Source organism: Puma concolor, chromosome C2 (genome assembly GCF_028749965.1).
Source record: "Puma concolor isolate L17-30 chromosome C2, mPumCon1.1.hap2, whole genome shotgun sequence".
NCBI lineage: Eukaryota > Metazoa > Chordata > Mammalia > Carnivora > Felidae > Puma > Puma concolor.
Window position 1 is genome coordinate 56,720,123 of NC_141675.1, and position 17,678 is coordinate 56,737,800.

The following is a 17,678-nucleotide window of genomic DNA, read 5'->3' on the forward strand; positions in this document are numbered from 1 at the left end:
CAGTAGTAATGTACTTTATGACTTCTTTAGAAGATGTACATAAAGATGTACATAAAGAACATCTTGGGGTGCCTGGGTGGCGCAGTCGGTTAAGCGTCCGACTTCAGCCAGGTCACGATCTTGTGGTCCATGAGTTCGAGCCCTGTGTCGGGCTCTGGGCTGATGGCTCAGAGCCTGGAGCCTGTTTCCGATTCTGTGTCTCCCTCTCTCTCTGCCCCTCCCCCGTTCATGCTCTGTCTCTCTCTGTCCCAAAAATAAATAAACGTTGAAAAAAAAAAAAAGAACATCTTTATGACTGTTACTACGAACTCTTTAGCAAGTAAAGAGTTATATATGTTTATTTCATTGGTCCTTTTTCTGGAGTTTTATTCTTCCAATTAGACATTTTTCTGTCTCTTCATTTTGCTTGGCTGCTTTTTTTTTAAAAGGTTTATTCATTTCTGAGAGAGAGAGAGAGAGCGCGCACACAAATGGGGGAGGAACAGAGAGAGAGGGAGACACAGAATCCAAAGCAGGCTCCAGGCTCTGAGCTGTCAGCACAGAGCCCAAAGTGGGCTTGAACCCTTGAACCATGATATCATTACCTGAGCCGAGGTTGGAAGCTTAACCTACTGAGCCACCAAGGCGCCCCTTTTTTGCTTGGCTTCTTATGTTTGTTTCTATTTATTCAATGAAACAACTCTCTCCTGGTTTTGAATGGGTGGCCATGTGTAGGCTATGAACCTTATCATTTACTATTGTCTTAGTTCTTGGATGTTTCTTGAAGTGTCTCTCTCATTCTTTTAGACCCATTGGGCTCAGAAACATAATACACCCTGGCCTCCAGAACCTGGCACTCAAGTGACATCCCCTACGTAGGCTGTGTATGCCTGCTGAATGTGGAGGGCCATGAAGAGGGTGGAACACCTACGCGCTGCCCCTTTTTGGGCCAGAAGAGGGATGTAGTGAGGTGAGGCACTTGTCTGCGATCTTTAGGGCCACTGCAGCAGTAGCACAGGGGATAAGGCATTCAATGTCTCTGGTGGAGTTCTGGCCTTGGCTGAGGAGGAGCTTCTAGCAAGTCAGAATGAGAGTACAAAAATGGCAATTGCCAGTGCTGGCACTGACAAGGTAGAGAATGTAAAAATGGTACCTGCCAGCATCTTTGTCCCTTGAGAGTCCCAAGGTGCTTTTGCCCCTCTGGCAAATTATGATTAGCAAATGAATCACGCATATGGTCTAGCCTCTTTTCAATCCACTGCTTTTGGTCTGGGTCCCAGTGCAACTATCTGCATATGTGCTCTTAAAGAGATACTAAATAATACTTCATTCCCTATGAACCTATGGTTCTTCTGGATGTAAGTCTGTTGGGTTTTAAAGTTAAACATTTGGGGGGCTCAACTTTCTGGTTCAGTCTCAAACATCATTGTGCGTAATGTGTGGTACAATACCCTTGCTCCTCAGAGAGGAGTTTGATATTTGTGAGAACTTTGTGTTGATGTGTTGCTGTGCTGGGCATGAGGGTTTGGGTAAGACCACATCTCTGCCTTTGTTACATGTCTCATTGTGGCACTTTTTTCCTTTGTTGTAGAGGAGATCTTCAGCTAGTTACTAAGGATTTTCAGAGGGAATCGTGCCTTATATAGCTGTAGCTGTGTTGTGTCTATGGAAGGAGGTGAACTCAGGATCTTCCTGAGCAGCCATCTTGAACTGCCTCTACCAACAAAATTAGTTTTAATCATTTCTCTTCAATGGTATTATCAGAAAAAAATACCAATTTTAATACCAAGTGGAATTTTACTTAGAACCAAATGCCACTGTCAAGCAACTATATTTGTGTTTATTTGGTTAAAAATCATAATCTTTGCCATTACTATTTTTTTTTTTAATCAGCATTTGAGAAGATTGCAAAAAACACAAATGTTGAGTGTTAAAATGTGACTAAGATACTAAGAGGATTTGAATGTGAAAAGTGTCTGATAGTCACAAATCCATGAAATGTCTTTGGAGGAATGTTGATCTCTAACAGTTCTCTTTTTTAGTGGGAATAAAGATAGTTTATCCTTTGATGTTTGAGCTGTGAATGTTAATGGCATTTTGGTATGATAGATAAGTAAATGCTCCTGGTGATGACATTTTATAAATGATTTTGAACTTTAATAATTCAACTTGGGTTCACCCTTCTAATATACTAGTGTTAAGAACCAATATAGTATTTAAACAGCCCACCAGCTTGCACATGATTTAGAGAAGGCATAAAGACCCCCTAGGCATGTCCTCTAAGGAAAATAAGAGATGACTTTCATTCAGGTGTGTATGGGAAGAATCTGACTCAATAAATAAGAAAAGATCTAAATACCCTATCCAAAATTGTCCTTTGTATAATTCAAATAAAATATCTTAAGGCTATTATTCTCTTTTTATTAGAAGATTATATGTTTAAGTAATCTTTTAAGCTTCTATTGATGTTCAAAAGTTGAAAACTGAAATCTCAAGCAGAGGAATAAAATTTTGAAAAGTAAAATTTTGAATTAGCAACCATAAGTGGATATTTCCCTACCACTATTCTTCCTTATTGCATATCAACAGACCCAGTAGGGGCACCTGGGTGGCTCAGTCAGTTGAGCATCTGACTTCGGCTCAGGTCATGATCTTGCGGTCCTTGAGTTCGAGCCCCTCATTGGGGTCTGTGCTGACATCTCAGAGCCTGGAGTCTGTTTCAGATTCTGTGTCTCCCTCTCTCTCTGACCCTCCCCCATTCATGCTCCATCTCTCTCTGTATCAAAAAATAAACGTTAAAAAAATTTTTTTAAAAAAAGACCCAGAAATTAGGCCTTGTTTTAGATTGCTGAAGGTGTAATGTGACAACAGATACATGTATTTGTGTATGCTGTATGGGCATATTTGTGTTTCCTACCAAAATTCTACGTTTGGGAGCACCTGCGTAGCTCAGTTGGTTAAGCATCCGACTCTTGACTTCAGTTCAGGTCATGATCTCACGGTTCATGAGTTTGAGCCCAGTGTTGGGCTCTGTGCTATCAGTGCTGATAGCACAGAGCCTGTTTATGATTCTCTCTCTGCCCCTGCCTTGCTCATGCTCACTCTTCTCAAAATAAAAAAAAAATATTTTTTTTGAATTCTACTTTTGCTAAAACTGAGTTTTTAAATCAAGAACACCTCTCCTCTTTAGGTTTGCTGGTGGGAACTACAACACAATATAACTTCTTTTAAGTTTTGTGAGACTGAAACTAGAGCCAGTGTTTACTTTGATATTACTGACATGTTTCACATGACTGGAAATCTGGAGAAAACAAAATTTTGGGTTCAATATGATTGAAACTGTATACGTTATTTTTATATATATGAGGGAGAACAAGAATGACAGTTGAGAATAAATTAATTTAAGCAGCCATTCATAATCATCCATGGATAAAACATTAAGATTAATTGTGCTTGTGTGGAAAAAAAAGTTGTTTAACTGGAGATCTATTTTGAAAACTATCATCAAGTCAGTGATTATTAAATACTCATTTAATATTTTATGGAGCTCTTGGTTGGCTCAGTCTGTTAAGCATCTGACTTGATTTGCACTCAGGTCATGATCTTGTGGTTAAGAGATCAAGCCCTGCATCAGGGTCTGTTCTGGACATGGAGCCTCCTTAAGTTTCTCTCCCTCTACTGCTCAGTCTCTCTCCTCTCTTTTTCTCTCAAAAAATATTTTAAATAATGCATCACGTACATATTTAGTACTATATAAAAACTTAGGAGAATTGATATAAAACTATGGCTAGCCAAATCTGTCATAATATACTCAATATTATCATTATGAAGTTTATATTGCTATCCAGTTAAATAGTTTTGATATATCAAAATTGTGACTATATTACCATTACAACTATGTAAAATATATTCTCATAGATAAAGAATAGATTTTGAAAGGAAGGCAATTAATGTTAGGAAACCATAGTGAATTAATTTTTATTTATTTTTTACAAGGTAGTCTATTAAAATGAGAATAAATGGGTCAGATAGTAATTTTCGACAAGACCAGTAAATATCATAATCTTTTTATATTTAATTTGTCAAATTTGTAGAATACTTTTCTAATATTAATAAAAACCTCTTAAACATCAAACAACGTTAGTAATAAGTAAAATTGTGAACTCTGAAGTCGGCCTCTTACCCTTCTTTAATTTTATCATATGGCCACCTCCATTATTTAGCCAATCATTCTTGGCAAACTCTATGGAATGATGGATCATGTAAATGTTGAAGTCCAGTGACCTGTACAATCCTATTTAACCATAATGTAGACATAAAGTTATTCTAAGGTTCATATTAAGGAATAAAGACATTTTTAAAGAAAGACTGTTGAACTACAATGCTTAATGAGTCAAAGAAGCAGTGTCCCAGAGGATGAGTACTCTTGAGTGTGTAAACAGTTACAAATAATTTTAAAGATTAATTAACCCAGCGTCACCCTTTGGATTTGGTAATTATTCTCATGATTTGTGATTACACCCAAATTCACAAATGTTTAGGCAGTTGAAGGCCCAGATACATATTTAAGCTGGCAAACATTAGCTTTTTATAATTCCTTATTCATTACTTATTCCTCATTTATCTATATGTGCCTAATCCATTTATTATATAATGATATATCTTTTGTCAATAGAATTAAGTAAAAATTATATGGTTGTTAAAACATACCAGTTATATTTTTGAATGAAAGTAATTAAGCAGGGATAGCATCAAGAATGATATACCAGGAGTTCCAGGTGCTTGACCCCTCCACAAAAATAATAATTAAATAGCTGATGAAAATCTTCTGGGAGAGCTCTGAAACACAAAAAACAAACAACAACTGCAAAACCTGCAGCACCCATTGAAACACACCCACAAAAACAAATAGCCAAGAGTAGGAGGAATTTTACCTGCGTCACTCTGTGCCCCACTGCTTCATAGCTCAGCATCAACAAGGATCCAGTCAGCTGTAACATCCCTACAAGGAATGGAAAAAACAGAAGGACCCTGGAAACCTATACCTCTAGTGGAGAATCACCACTTCCAACACAGATTACCCCACTTCCAGTCTTTACCAGTGCATATCACAGCTGACAGAGCTACTCAGAGTCCATGCCAGTGTGCACCCACAGAGAAAGAACTACTGCTTTGTGCCCCACTCCCGATTCTGATACCACTGTGCACATGCTAAAATGCCAGATCCATGATTCCTCATGTGTGCCCATGCCCTGGACCCCAATGCCACCATTGCTCCATGCATGAATGCACCCCAGACCCTGGCTCTGAAGTTGTTCTACAGCCGCCCACATCATGAATCGCCAGTGTCATTGCTGCTCTGCATGTGCCAGCATCCCACACTCCAGGTCTGTGGCCACGCCACATATATATACATGCTGAATCCTGGCCCCATGGCTACTATACAACAGACCTAGTGTCACAAGCACTGCATATCAGCTATACCCCCGTCCCTGGTGTTACCACTGCTTTGTACTTTCCCATCTCCCAAACTCCAGCTTTGTGGTCCCTCTGTGCATGCTTAGACCTAGACAATGGTGTGACCATAACTTCATGTGCACCTGTGTCCCAGAACTGTCACCATGTACAAACATGCGGCCAAGATACAGACACCACTACTTTTCTGCCCACAGCTGCATTCTTGACCAGCATCAACATCATGTGTAGGCCCACACCCTAGTACCCTGTGCAAAGATAGATCCCTTTGGCCATGTTTGTAACCAGCCCCACACTCAGCCACTGCCACTGAGAACCCCAGCAATGATTTCTACTGCCATGATTGCTCACAAATTTGGCTACTGAGGACACACACTGTCTTGGCTTATCCTAAGGTTAGAGGATGAGTACGTTGAGTTTATGCTACTATGCTCCCTCAGAGCCAGCCAGAGCCACCACTTAAAACTTGCTATGTCTTGAGAAGGAAATGAACATCTAATCAATGAGACCTAAAGTGCCCAAATAGGATCAACTAAAGACTACAGCGATTTGCATATCAGTAAATTGCCAAAAGTCCAGGACAAAGAAGAGAGTTTTGAAAACAGAAAGAGAAAAATAACTCCACATATAAGGGAACACCTGTAAGACTGTCAGTAGATTACTCAGTAGAAACTCTAGAGGTCTGGAAAAAAGTGAGAGATATATTCAAGTGCTAAAAGAAAACACACACACACAAGAATAATTTTAATGTCAAAATTATTTTAACGTGAAGCAAGTCTTTCCTAGGCAAAAATCAAAACAAAAACACAACTAAATAATCACCAACAGACCCAATACACACAAAATACTTAAGGGAATTATTCAATATAAAATGAAAACACACTAAACAGCAATGTGAAAGCTCATGAAAATATAAGCCTCATTGCTAAATGTAAATACTAGACAAATACAGATTAATGTAATACTGTAATAATGGCATATAAATTACCTTTAAAACTAATATAAAAGTTAAAAGATAAAAAAATTTGTTAGTGAGTACACAATATAAAGATATTCTCTAGCTATAAGAACAAAAAGCATGTGGGAAGAGTAAAAGTACACAGTTTTTTATGCAATTGAAGTTGTTAATTTAAAAGAGACCGTTTTAACTACAAGACGTTTTATCTAAGCCTTGAGCTAAGCATAAAGAAAAAACGTAATAGATACACAAAAGATAAAGAGGAAAGCATCAAAGGAAACCACTATGAAAAATAAGTAACAAGGGAACTTTGCAGACTACATTATAAAGGTATAGTAAGTGAAATAAGGTGGTACTGGCATAGAACAGACATGTGGAACAGAATAAGAGCCCAATAATAAACCCATGCATATATAGTCGACTAATATTTAACAAGAAAGCCAAGAAAACTCAATGGAGAAAAAACAGTGTCTTCGGTGAATTGTGCTGGAAAAATTGGATGTTTTTATGTAAAAGAAAGAAACTAGACCCATATCTTACACTGCTCACAGAAGTTAACTAAAAATGGCTTAAAGACTGAAATGTAGGACTGGAAAGTATAAAACTCCTAAAAGAAAACATAGGGATAAATCTCCTTCACATGGGTCTTAGCAATGATTTTTTTTTGACATGACATATAAAGCACAAGTAACAACAATAAAAAAGTGAGACTACATGAAATGAAAAAACTCAGCAAAAGAAATAATAAAAAAATGAATAGGCAACCTATGGAATGGGAGAAAACATTTGTAAACTATCTATTAAGGGGTTAATATACAAAATATAAAAAATAACTCCTATACCTCAATAGTAAAATAATTCAATTTAAAAATGGACAAAGGACATGATTGCTTTCAAAAATATATTTGAATGGCTGACTGATACATTAAAAGGTGTTCAACATCACTGATCATCAGAGAAAAAGCAAATAAAAAACACAATGAGAGATCACCTTATATCTGGTAGAATGGCTGTCATCAAAAAGACAAGATAACAAATGCCCAGCAAGGGTATGGAGAAAAGGGAACCCTTGTACACCATTGGTGGGATATAAACTGGTTCAACCACTCTGGAAAACAGTATGGAATTTCCTCAAAAAAGTTAAAAATGGAAATAACATTTGACTCAAAAGTTCCCCCTCTGAGACTATTTCTGAAGGAAATAAAGTCATTATGTCAAAGAGATGCCTGGACACTCATATATTTGCAGCATTATTTACAATAGCTAAGACATGAAAATAGCCTAAGTGTCCATTGACAGATGAATGGGTAAAGAAGATGTGACCTATGTATACCGTGGAATACTATTCATCCATAAAAACGAAATCCTACAGTTATGACAACATGGGTGGAACTTGAGGGCATTTTCGTAAGTGAAATCAGTCAGAAAAAGACAAATACTATATGATCTCCCTTCTCTGTGGAATATAAAAACCAACTTCTTGGGGCGCCTGGGTGGCGCAGTCGGTTAAGCGTCCGACTTCAGCCAGGTCACGATCTCGCGGTCCGTGAGTTCGAGCCCCGCGTCAGGCTCTGGACTGATGGCTCAGAGCCTGGAGCCTGTTTCCGATTCTGTGTCTCCCTCTCTCTCTGCCCCTCCCCCGTTCATGCTCTGTCTCTCTCTGTCCCCCAAAAAATAAATAAACGTTGGAAAAAAAAAAATTTAAAAAAAATAAAAAAAAAAAAAAAAAAAAAAAAAAAAAAAAAAAACCAACTTCTTGAAAAAGAGGTCAGATTTATTGTTACCAGACATGGAGATTGGGGGATGGGGGAATTGGGTAAAGGTCGTCAAAGGGTACAAACTTTGAGATTTAAGATAAGTACTGAGGTTATGACTATAATTAACATTGCTGTATGGTATATTTGAAAGGTACTAAGAAAGCAAATCCTAAAAGTTCTCATTAAATGGGAAAAAATTCTAACTATATAAAGTGCTGAATGTTAACTAAATTTTTGTGATAATCATTTCACAATATATGTAATCAAGTTATTATAATGTAAAAATTATACAGTTATAAGTCAATTATATCTCAAACTGAAAAAAAGGAAGAGAGAAACACAGCTGTAAAACAGAAAATTTTAAAATTGCAGTGTTAAGCCCTCAATTGATAATTATTTTACATATAAGTGGCTTAAACTTAATACTAAAAAGGCATAAAGTAGCTGAATGAATGTTTAAAAAGAATAAGATCAAGTGATGTGCCCCCTACAAGAGAACCAATTTAGGTTTAGAGATTCACAAAGGTCGAAAGTAAAGGAATAGAATAAGATATCTCATGCTAATGGTAACCAAAAGAAACCAGGCATGGCTATATTTTTTATCAGACAAAATAGATTAAGTTTAGAACTGCCTACAGACAAAAAGTCATTATATAATGATAAATGGGTCAATTTAACAGGATGATATAATAATTATAAGTGTACATCCAATATTAGAGCAGTTAAAATATAAAGCCAATGTTGGCATATCTCAAGGCAGAAATTGACTTCAAAATACACAAAAATTAAATGACTGATTTGAACAACACTAGCCTGAAGAAACCAGTAACAAACATGAAGACAGAATTAGTAACAAAACACTTTTCCAAAAATAAATGCCCAGGTTAAGATTGCTTCACAGGTGAACTCTACCAAATGTTTAAAGAAGTAATACCAGCCCTTAAACTTTTTCATAAACTAGAAGAGGGAACATTTTCTTTTCCTTTTTTTAATACAATTTATTGTCAAATTGGCTTCTATAAAACACCCAATGCTCATCCCAACAAGTGCCCTCTTCAATGCCCATCACCACTTTCCCCTCTCCCCCACCTCCCATCAAACTCAGTTTGTTCTCTGTATTTAAGAGTCTCTTGTGGTTTGCCTCCCTCCCTCTCTTTAACTTTTTTCCCCCTTTCCTACCCCCATGGTCTTCTGTTAAGTTTCTCAAGATCCACATATGAATGAAAACATATGGTATCTGTCTTTCTCTGACTGACTTACTTCACTTAGCCTAATACCCTCCAGTTCCATCCACATTGCTGCAAATGGCAGGACTTCATTCTTTCTCATTGCCAAGTAGTATTCCATTGTATATATAAACCACATCTTCTTTATCCATTCATCAGTTGATAGACATTTGGGCTGTTTCTATAATTTGGCTATTGTTGAAAGCACTGCTATAAACATTGGGGTACATGTGCCCCTATGCATCAGCACTCCTGTATCCCTTGGGTAAATTCCGTAGTGTAGTTTATTGCTGGATCGTAGTGTAGTTCTCTTTTTAATTTTTTGAGGAATCTCCACACTGTTTTCCAGAGTGGCTGTACCACTTTGAATTCCCACCAACAGTTCAAGAGGGTAAGAGGGAACCTTTTCAAACTCATTTTATGAGACCAGCATCTCCCTGATACCAAAACCAGACAGACACTGCAAGTAAATAAAACTGTAGGTCGATATCCCTGATAAGTATAGATGCAAAAATTCTCCATAAAACACTGGCAAATCAAATTCAGCACATTAAAAATAATTATACACTATGACCAACTGGATTTTATCCCTGGGAAGCAAGGATGTTAGGACATGTGCAAATTAATGTGATATAACACATTAACAAAATGAAAGACAAATACCACACAGTTATTTTAGTTGTTGTAGAAAAAGCATTTGATGGAGTTCAATATCCATTCATGACTAAAAGTCTCAACAAGATAAGTATAGAAGGAACTTATCTCAACACAGTGAAGTCCATATATGAAAAGTTCACCACTAACATCACAATTTAGGGAAAAATCAGAGCTTTCTCTCCAAGATCCAGTATAAGGCAAGTCTACCCACTCTCACCACTTCTTTTCAGCATGGTCCTATATTTCTAGTCAAATTAATTAGGCAAGAAAAAGAAAAGGCATCCAAATCATCAAGGAAGTCCCAAAAATGTCTATGTTGACAGATGACATGATTCATATACATAGAAAACCCTAAAAACTCAAAAAGTTAGAACTAATAAATTCAATCAAGTTGCAGGGTACAAAGTCAATGTAAATTGATATAAAAATCTGAAGGATATAAAAATAGTTGTTTTATCTTTTTATCTAAAAAGAAAATTAAAAAAAAAAAAAAACAATCCTATTCACAATAGCCATAAATAGAATAAAATACTTGGGAATGAACTTAACCAAAGAGATGAAAGACATGTAATGCCGAAAATGCAAAACATCAAGAAGGAAAATTAAAGAAAACATAGATGACTGGAAAGTTATCTGTGTGCATGGATTGAAAGAGTTAATATTGTTAAAAGGTCCATACTATCCCAAGCATCCTAGAGATTCAGTGCAATCCCTATCAAAATCTCATTGTCATTCTTCACAGATATTAATCAAGTCTAAAATTCACACAGAACCATAAAAGACCCTTGACAGCTAAGGCAATCTTGAGCATGAAAAACAAAGTTTTCTCTGATTTCAAACTATATTATAAAGTATTGGTAATCAAACCAGTATGGTACTGTCATAAAAACTGACATTGAGATAAATAGAATAGAAAGCCCCAAAATTCACACATCTATAGGCAACTGATCTTTGACAAGGGTGGCAAGAACACGCAATGGGGAAAAATTAGTCTTTTCAATAAATGGTGTTGAAAAATGGATATCTACTTGCAGAATAATAAAATTGGACACATCTCACACCATATACAAAAGTCAATTCAAAATGGAGTAAATTTAAGACTTAAAGAAAAAAAAAGACTTAAGACCCAAAGCCTTGAAACTACTAGAGAGAAACAAAGACAAAAATCTGGGAAATAATTTTTTGGCTATGACACCAAAAGCACAGACAGTTAAAAATAAACAAGTGAGTTTGTATTAAAATAAAAAGCTAGTGCACAGCAAAGAAAATAACAAAATGAAAAGGCAACCAATAGAATGGGAGAAATATTGGCAGACTGTAGATGATGAAGAGTTAATATCTAAAATATGTGAGGAATTCCTGTGACTCAATAGCAATGAATAAATAAATATTTAACCAGATTAAACAATGAGCAAAGAACCTGGATAGGTATTTCCCATAAGAAGACACACAATTGTCACAAGATATGTAGAATTAAGAAAGGAATTAAGCAAAATTTTAAATTATTAAATGTACCTAAAATATTATTTTAATTGATTTAATGTTTGTGATGCAGGGTTTATATTTGAAATTCATGTAACACATACAAAATAACAACTTCCAGCAAATGCTCATAGCATATCCCAGAGTACGTAAAAGCTTAATATGCCTTGTAGATCTATTATAGAATTATCAGATTGCTGTACTTGTTTATGTTTTCCTGTAATTTGAGAACTCCTAGTTATCATAGCACTTATTTTATTGATGGACATGGAAATGATGCTCAAAAATGATCCCTCCCTTAAGCCTACTGAATTGGTCAAAGCTGGGCCAATTATTCCTTTCCTTGGAAATTTAGAAATCAGGGTAAGACCAAAGTAAGTCCTTTCCTGTGGCAGAAACCGTGTGTGTGTGTGTGTGTGTGTGTGTACACACACACACATTTTAAATGTTTGTTTACTTTTGAGAGAGAGTGAGCAAGAGCGTGCAGGTAAGGGGCAGAGAGAGGGACATGGGATTTGAAGCAGGTTCTGTGCTGATAGCAGAGAGACCAACGCGGGACTCCACCTCAGAAACCACAAGATCATGACCCGAGCTGAAGTGGTCAGATGCTTAACCTACAGCCACCCAGGTGCCCCAGAAGCCATTTATTTTATTTTATTTTTTTTTAAATTTTTTTTTTCAACGTTTATTTATTTTTGGGACAGAGAGAGACAGAGCATGAACGGGGGAGGGGCAGAGAGACAGGGAGACACAGAATCGGAAACAGGCTCCAGGCTCTGAGCCATCAGCCCAGAGCCTGACGTGGGGCTCGAACTCACAGACCGCGAGATCGTGACCTGGCTGAAGTCGGACGCTTAACCGACTGCGCCACCCAGGAGCCCCAGAAGCCATTTATTTTTAATTTGGGGCATTATCAAAGCTTGTTGTGATGAGCACTGGTGTTCTATGTGAGTGATAAATCACTAAATTCTCTCTTGAAACTAGTATTACACTATATGTTAAGTAACTAGAATTTAAATAAAAACTTGAGGGGCGCCTGGGTGGCTCAGTCAGTTGAGCATCTGACTTCAGCTTAGTTCATGATCTCATGGTTCCTGGGTTCGAGCCCCTCATCAGGCTCTGTGCTGACAGCTCAGAGCCTGGAGCCTGCTTCAGATTCTGTGTATCCCTTTCTCTCTGACCCTCCCTCTGTCTCTCTCTCTCTTTCTCTCTCTCTCAAAAATAAATAAACATTAAAAAAAAAAAGTTCACTTTGAAATTGTTACTTTAAAAAAAAAAATAAAATAAAACAAAACTGTTCAAATGAGTGATTAAGAAGAATTAGCCTAAACAATTTATAATCGAATTAAAATGGGACACAAATAATGATTTATACAATGTTAGAAAAAATAACATTTTAAAATTCTCAGTTGTTTTGCCAAATATTTAGAAATATTTATTCAAAAGGTAATCCATTTCTTGAGTTGACTTTTAAAAATATTTACAGGTATTTTGAAAACATAAAAGTAATCTTTAACTGAAATTAGTATAAACTATAAGACAAAAACAAGCATGTGTATAAAATCCATTTTGTTTCTAATGGAAACAAAGCACAAAAATGAAAAATCATAAAGTAAGAATGACAGTAAACTAAAATGCTTCACAGTATTCAGTTTTTGTTGTGTTATTATTACAAAGTCTGTAAGATTAGAAGCTGGAACTATAAGAAATCTCAAAAACCCATTTTATAAGAAAAAGAATAGAAAAGTCAGAAATCTCACAAATTCATGTTGGTTATATACCTCGCAGATTAATAAATTAGATGTAAGCAAAGATGGCAACATAGATCAAAAGATTTAAAGACAAAATACATTAAATCAAAGAGTGTACTTACAACTTGATAGCCAATAAAATTTACAATGAAGTGAAAAGAACTCCAAACCACTTTTGCAGAATAAAACAGCATGCAAATTTTTAAGAAAAAAGCTGTTCCAATTGAAGCTAATTATAAGGGTTTTATTTTGTTTTGTTTTGATCTTTACGACTCCCAGGTTGAGGTTTCTCTACAGGATACCAAAACATTAAATATTAACTTGACGACTCATAGAATTATTTTAACAACTTACTGAAAAAATCAAATTAACTTGTAAAAATAAAAACTAATCAAATGTCAGTGGAAAGAAATCCACGAGATTAAAAAAAAAGATGAATTTTAAACTAGACATCAATATGGTAGGCTGTAAAACTTTATGTAAACTTTAGGAAGATTAGTACTTGGAGTTCATCTTCTACCATAAGATGCTCACAGGGCAGTAGTGATCAGCAGTGATCATTTCTTTGCTATTGGCTCTGGGTGACCTGTTTTGCACACAGTCTGATACATCTCTGTAGGGAATAAACTATCTGAATTTTCTTTTTCTCTCCCAACCTTCAGGCTTACCCTAGAAGAAAGATTTAAAGAAAGTAATAATAGGTAATTTAGAAACATTTTATAAACAGCATATGTGCCTATTTTAAAATGTACTGTTGTTAAATTAAAAATTCTAATTTAGGTTAGATTTTTGCTTCTGTGTATATGAAGAGAGAGGTGGCTTTTTATAGTTTATATTTAATAAGTTTAAGTATTCTCTTGGTCTAAGTAACTAAGTAGTATGTAATTAGACGGTGTCTACTCAGTTTGTAATTATTCCAAGATGATAAATAAGGGGCACCTGAGTGGCTCAGCTGGTTGTGCATCTGACTCTTGATGTTGGCTCAGGTCATGATCCCAGGCATTCGGGGATTGAATCCCACTTTAGGCTCTGCACTGAGTGTGGAGCCTGCTTAAGATTCTCTCTGCCCCTCTCCCCTGCTTGCACCTTCTCTCTCTCTCAAAAAATGACATTGTTTGAAGTTTTTGTATAAGCCAACATTGCTTATTGTATGTATTTATATAATTTTTAATTATTTATTTTATAGAGCACACAAGTAAGAGAGAAGGGCACAGGGAGATAGAGAAAGAATCTTAAGCAGGCTCCATGCTGAACACAGAGCCTGACATGGGGCTCAATCCCATGACCCTGGGATCATGACCCAAGCCAAAATCAACAGCGGGATACTCAACCAACTGAGACACCCAGGCACCTCCAACACTGCTTATTTTAAATAAAGTTTCCTTTATGTATTGGGTGCCATATCTTTATTTCTATCTTAGTCTGTTTAGGTTGCTATAACAAAATACCATAGGCTGGATGGCTTTTAAATAATAGATATTTCTCACAGTTCTGGATGTTAGAAAGTCAAAGATCAAAGCACCAACAGATTCCATGTCTGATCTGGACTGCTTCCTGGTTCATTAACAGTCATCTCTCTGTATCCTCAAAGACAGAAGAAGTGAGGGAACTGTGGGATCCCTTTTATAAGGACACTAATAACATTCATAAGGGTAGGGCCTTTGCGACTTTATCACCTCCCAAAGGTCCCATCTCCTACAACCATCATATTGCGGGTTAAGATTCAGCATATAGATGTTGGGGAGACACTCCAGACACTCATTCAATTACTCTGAATTATATCTCATGATACATGATAATTTGTCATGGATGTCTTATATTTTGGCAGTAATTTCCAATGTATAAATACATTTGCATAGTCTATAGCATGTCTGAAAAATTATCATTGGCTTTTAATTAAATTTCTATTTTTCAAAAAAATCTATAAGGTAACATGATTTGCTCTAGAAATTATGATTAATTAAATATGTCTTCTCTCAAATTTTATCTAAAAGTCAATATTAATAAAACAATTACAAATGTTTTTAAAAGCCCATGTAAATACTTTTATAAGACATGATAAATGAATCCTAGAAAATAAATACTGGTTAAGACTTTGGGATAATTGGAAAATATGGACTGTGCATCAAATGATAATGTAATATTAATGTTAAATTCTTGTGTGATTATTATGTTTATACAGGAGAAACTTCTTGTTTTCATCATGATAAATGTTAGTGTTTAGGAGTAAAGTGCTATTCTAACTACAAATAATACTCACACAATTTATTACCAGATGATGTACATATGGGGAGAGTGAGAGCAGGAAAGGGAAGGAAAAAATAGGGAGAAAGAGAGGAATGTTAACAGTCCATGAATGTTTCAGGGAGTAAAAAGATGGCTATTTTTTGCTGTTTTATTATTCTTACAATAGCCCAAAATGAAACTGGAGAGAAAAGGAAGGACAAAAATATGTTTCACAGATTCCAGTGCATGCCTTGTTTCACAACATGTGAATGATGATGATAGAAATCAAGTCCCATTATGTTTTTACCTTTGTAAAATGTTTCCACAAGTTGAACTCCCCTTATTTCCATATGAAACACCTACTAAAAAACAGAATAAAATAGCCATCATTGATTAAGGATCTATCCTTTTCCAGGTTTTATTTGTTTATTCATTCATTCATTCATTCATTCTTTTGACTTTAGTAACCTCTTGGGTTAGGTCTACTTATGGTACTTCTTTTTAGAAGAAGAAGTTAAGACTAAAAGTGACTAACTAAGGTCACAATGTTACCAAGTAGGAAGGCCTGAAACCAAAGCCAGTTTCATTAAATTTCCAAACCTTAGAATATTTGTGCTGCTTCAAAAAAATAAAATAAATTTGCACTTGCCAGAGGCCAATGTGCTTTGCTGGTTAGTGATCAGGAAGGAGGAGAATGTCCTTCACCTGAATCCTAATCTTTACACTGCTCCTCCCAGCAATGATATTTCTAAGAAGAATGGCTGATATGTTACTTTCAAATAGTTGGCCTAGCTGCATTTTTATAAACTGTGCCTTTTTTTTTTTTTTTTTTTTTTTTTACAAATATCTTGGCAAGTAATCAAATGGTTTTATGAGCTCTTCCACTGTGTTCTCAGGAATGCTTATATAACCTGATAAGCCATTATTCAATGAGGAGTGTTGGCATTTTTATTTACATGATAGCTTCGGCCACATCTAAAGCAAGAAAGAAATCCTAAAAATACCTCATTTGTAATGGCAATCTTGGTAGTAAGTGTGGATTTCCATATTGCTGTTTCAGGAAGGCAGAATGTTATCGGGTGTGAAAGCAACTGTATAAAGGATTAGAAGGCACAGTCAGTTTCTAATTCACTAGCTCCCTATAATCAGAATCTCAGTCACTATATAAATCACTTATAAAGACAGAGTCCTTCATGGTGACACTTGGAAGCATTAAGTTTACCCTTAGTAAATCTATTTTGATCAATTTGTGAAATCCTTGGGTTTTTAAACATCAAACACATGTGAGAAACAACTGCATGCAAGATTTAAAGTGCGTATGATGTAGTACAAATTTTAGTTTATCACTTGATTGGTATTTGCTTTTTGGTATTTTCTTTTATCCCCTCCCCCCCATTTTACTGATATATAATTGACACACAACACTATACAAATATTAGGTATACAGCATAATTATTTGACTTACATATATTGTGAAATGGTTAAGACAATACATTTAGTGTAACATCTATCCTCTTATATAGATACAAAAAAGAAAACAACATGTTTTTCCCCTTATATTGAGAACTTTTAGGATTTATTCTTAAGACTTTCAAATATACCATACAGGTGTGTTAACTATAGTCATCATGTTGTATGTTACATCCCTAGGATTTGTTTGTAAGTGGACGTTTGTACCTTTTGATCACTTTTATCCAGTTCCCTCACCCACTCATCCCTTGCCTCTGATAACCACAAATCTTATCTCTTTTTGAATGATTTTTTGTTTGTTTATTGTGCAGGGTTTGCACATACAAGTGACATCACAAAGTATTTCTCTTTGTATGATTTATTTTACTAGCATAACATGCTCCAAGTCTATCCATTTTGTCACGAAGGACAAAATTTTCTTTTTAATGGCTGAATAGTATTCTAGCCTCTGTGTGTGTGTGTGTGTGTGTGTGTGTGTGTGTGTGTACGCGCGCGTGTGTATTCTTTATTCTTCTATCCAGAGTCATTTAATTTGTTCCCATGTTTTGGCTATTTTAATTAATGCTACTCTGAATAGAGCATGCATGTATCTCTTCAACATGGTGTTTTCATTTCCTTTGGATATATTTCCACAAGAAGAATAACTGAATCATATAATAGTTCTGTTTTTAGTTTTTTGAGGAAACTCCGTACTGTT

At 35.7% G+C, this 17,678-nt stretch overlaps 1 pseudogene; it reads left to right on the top strand.

The window, feature by feature from the left end:
- LOC112849971 (small ribosomal subunit protein uS5-like) overlaps positions 1-17,678 on the top strand; it is a 79,482-nt pseudogene that overhangs the window by 49,862 nt on the left and 11,942 nt on the right.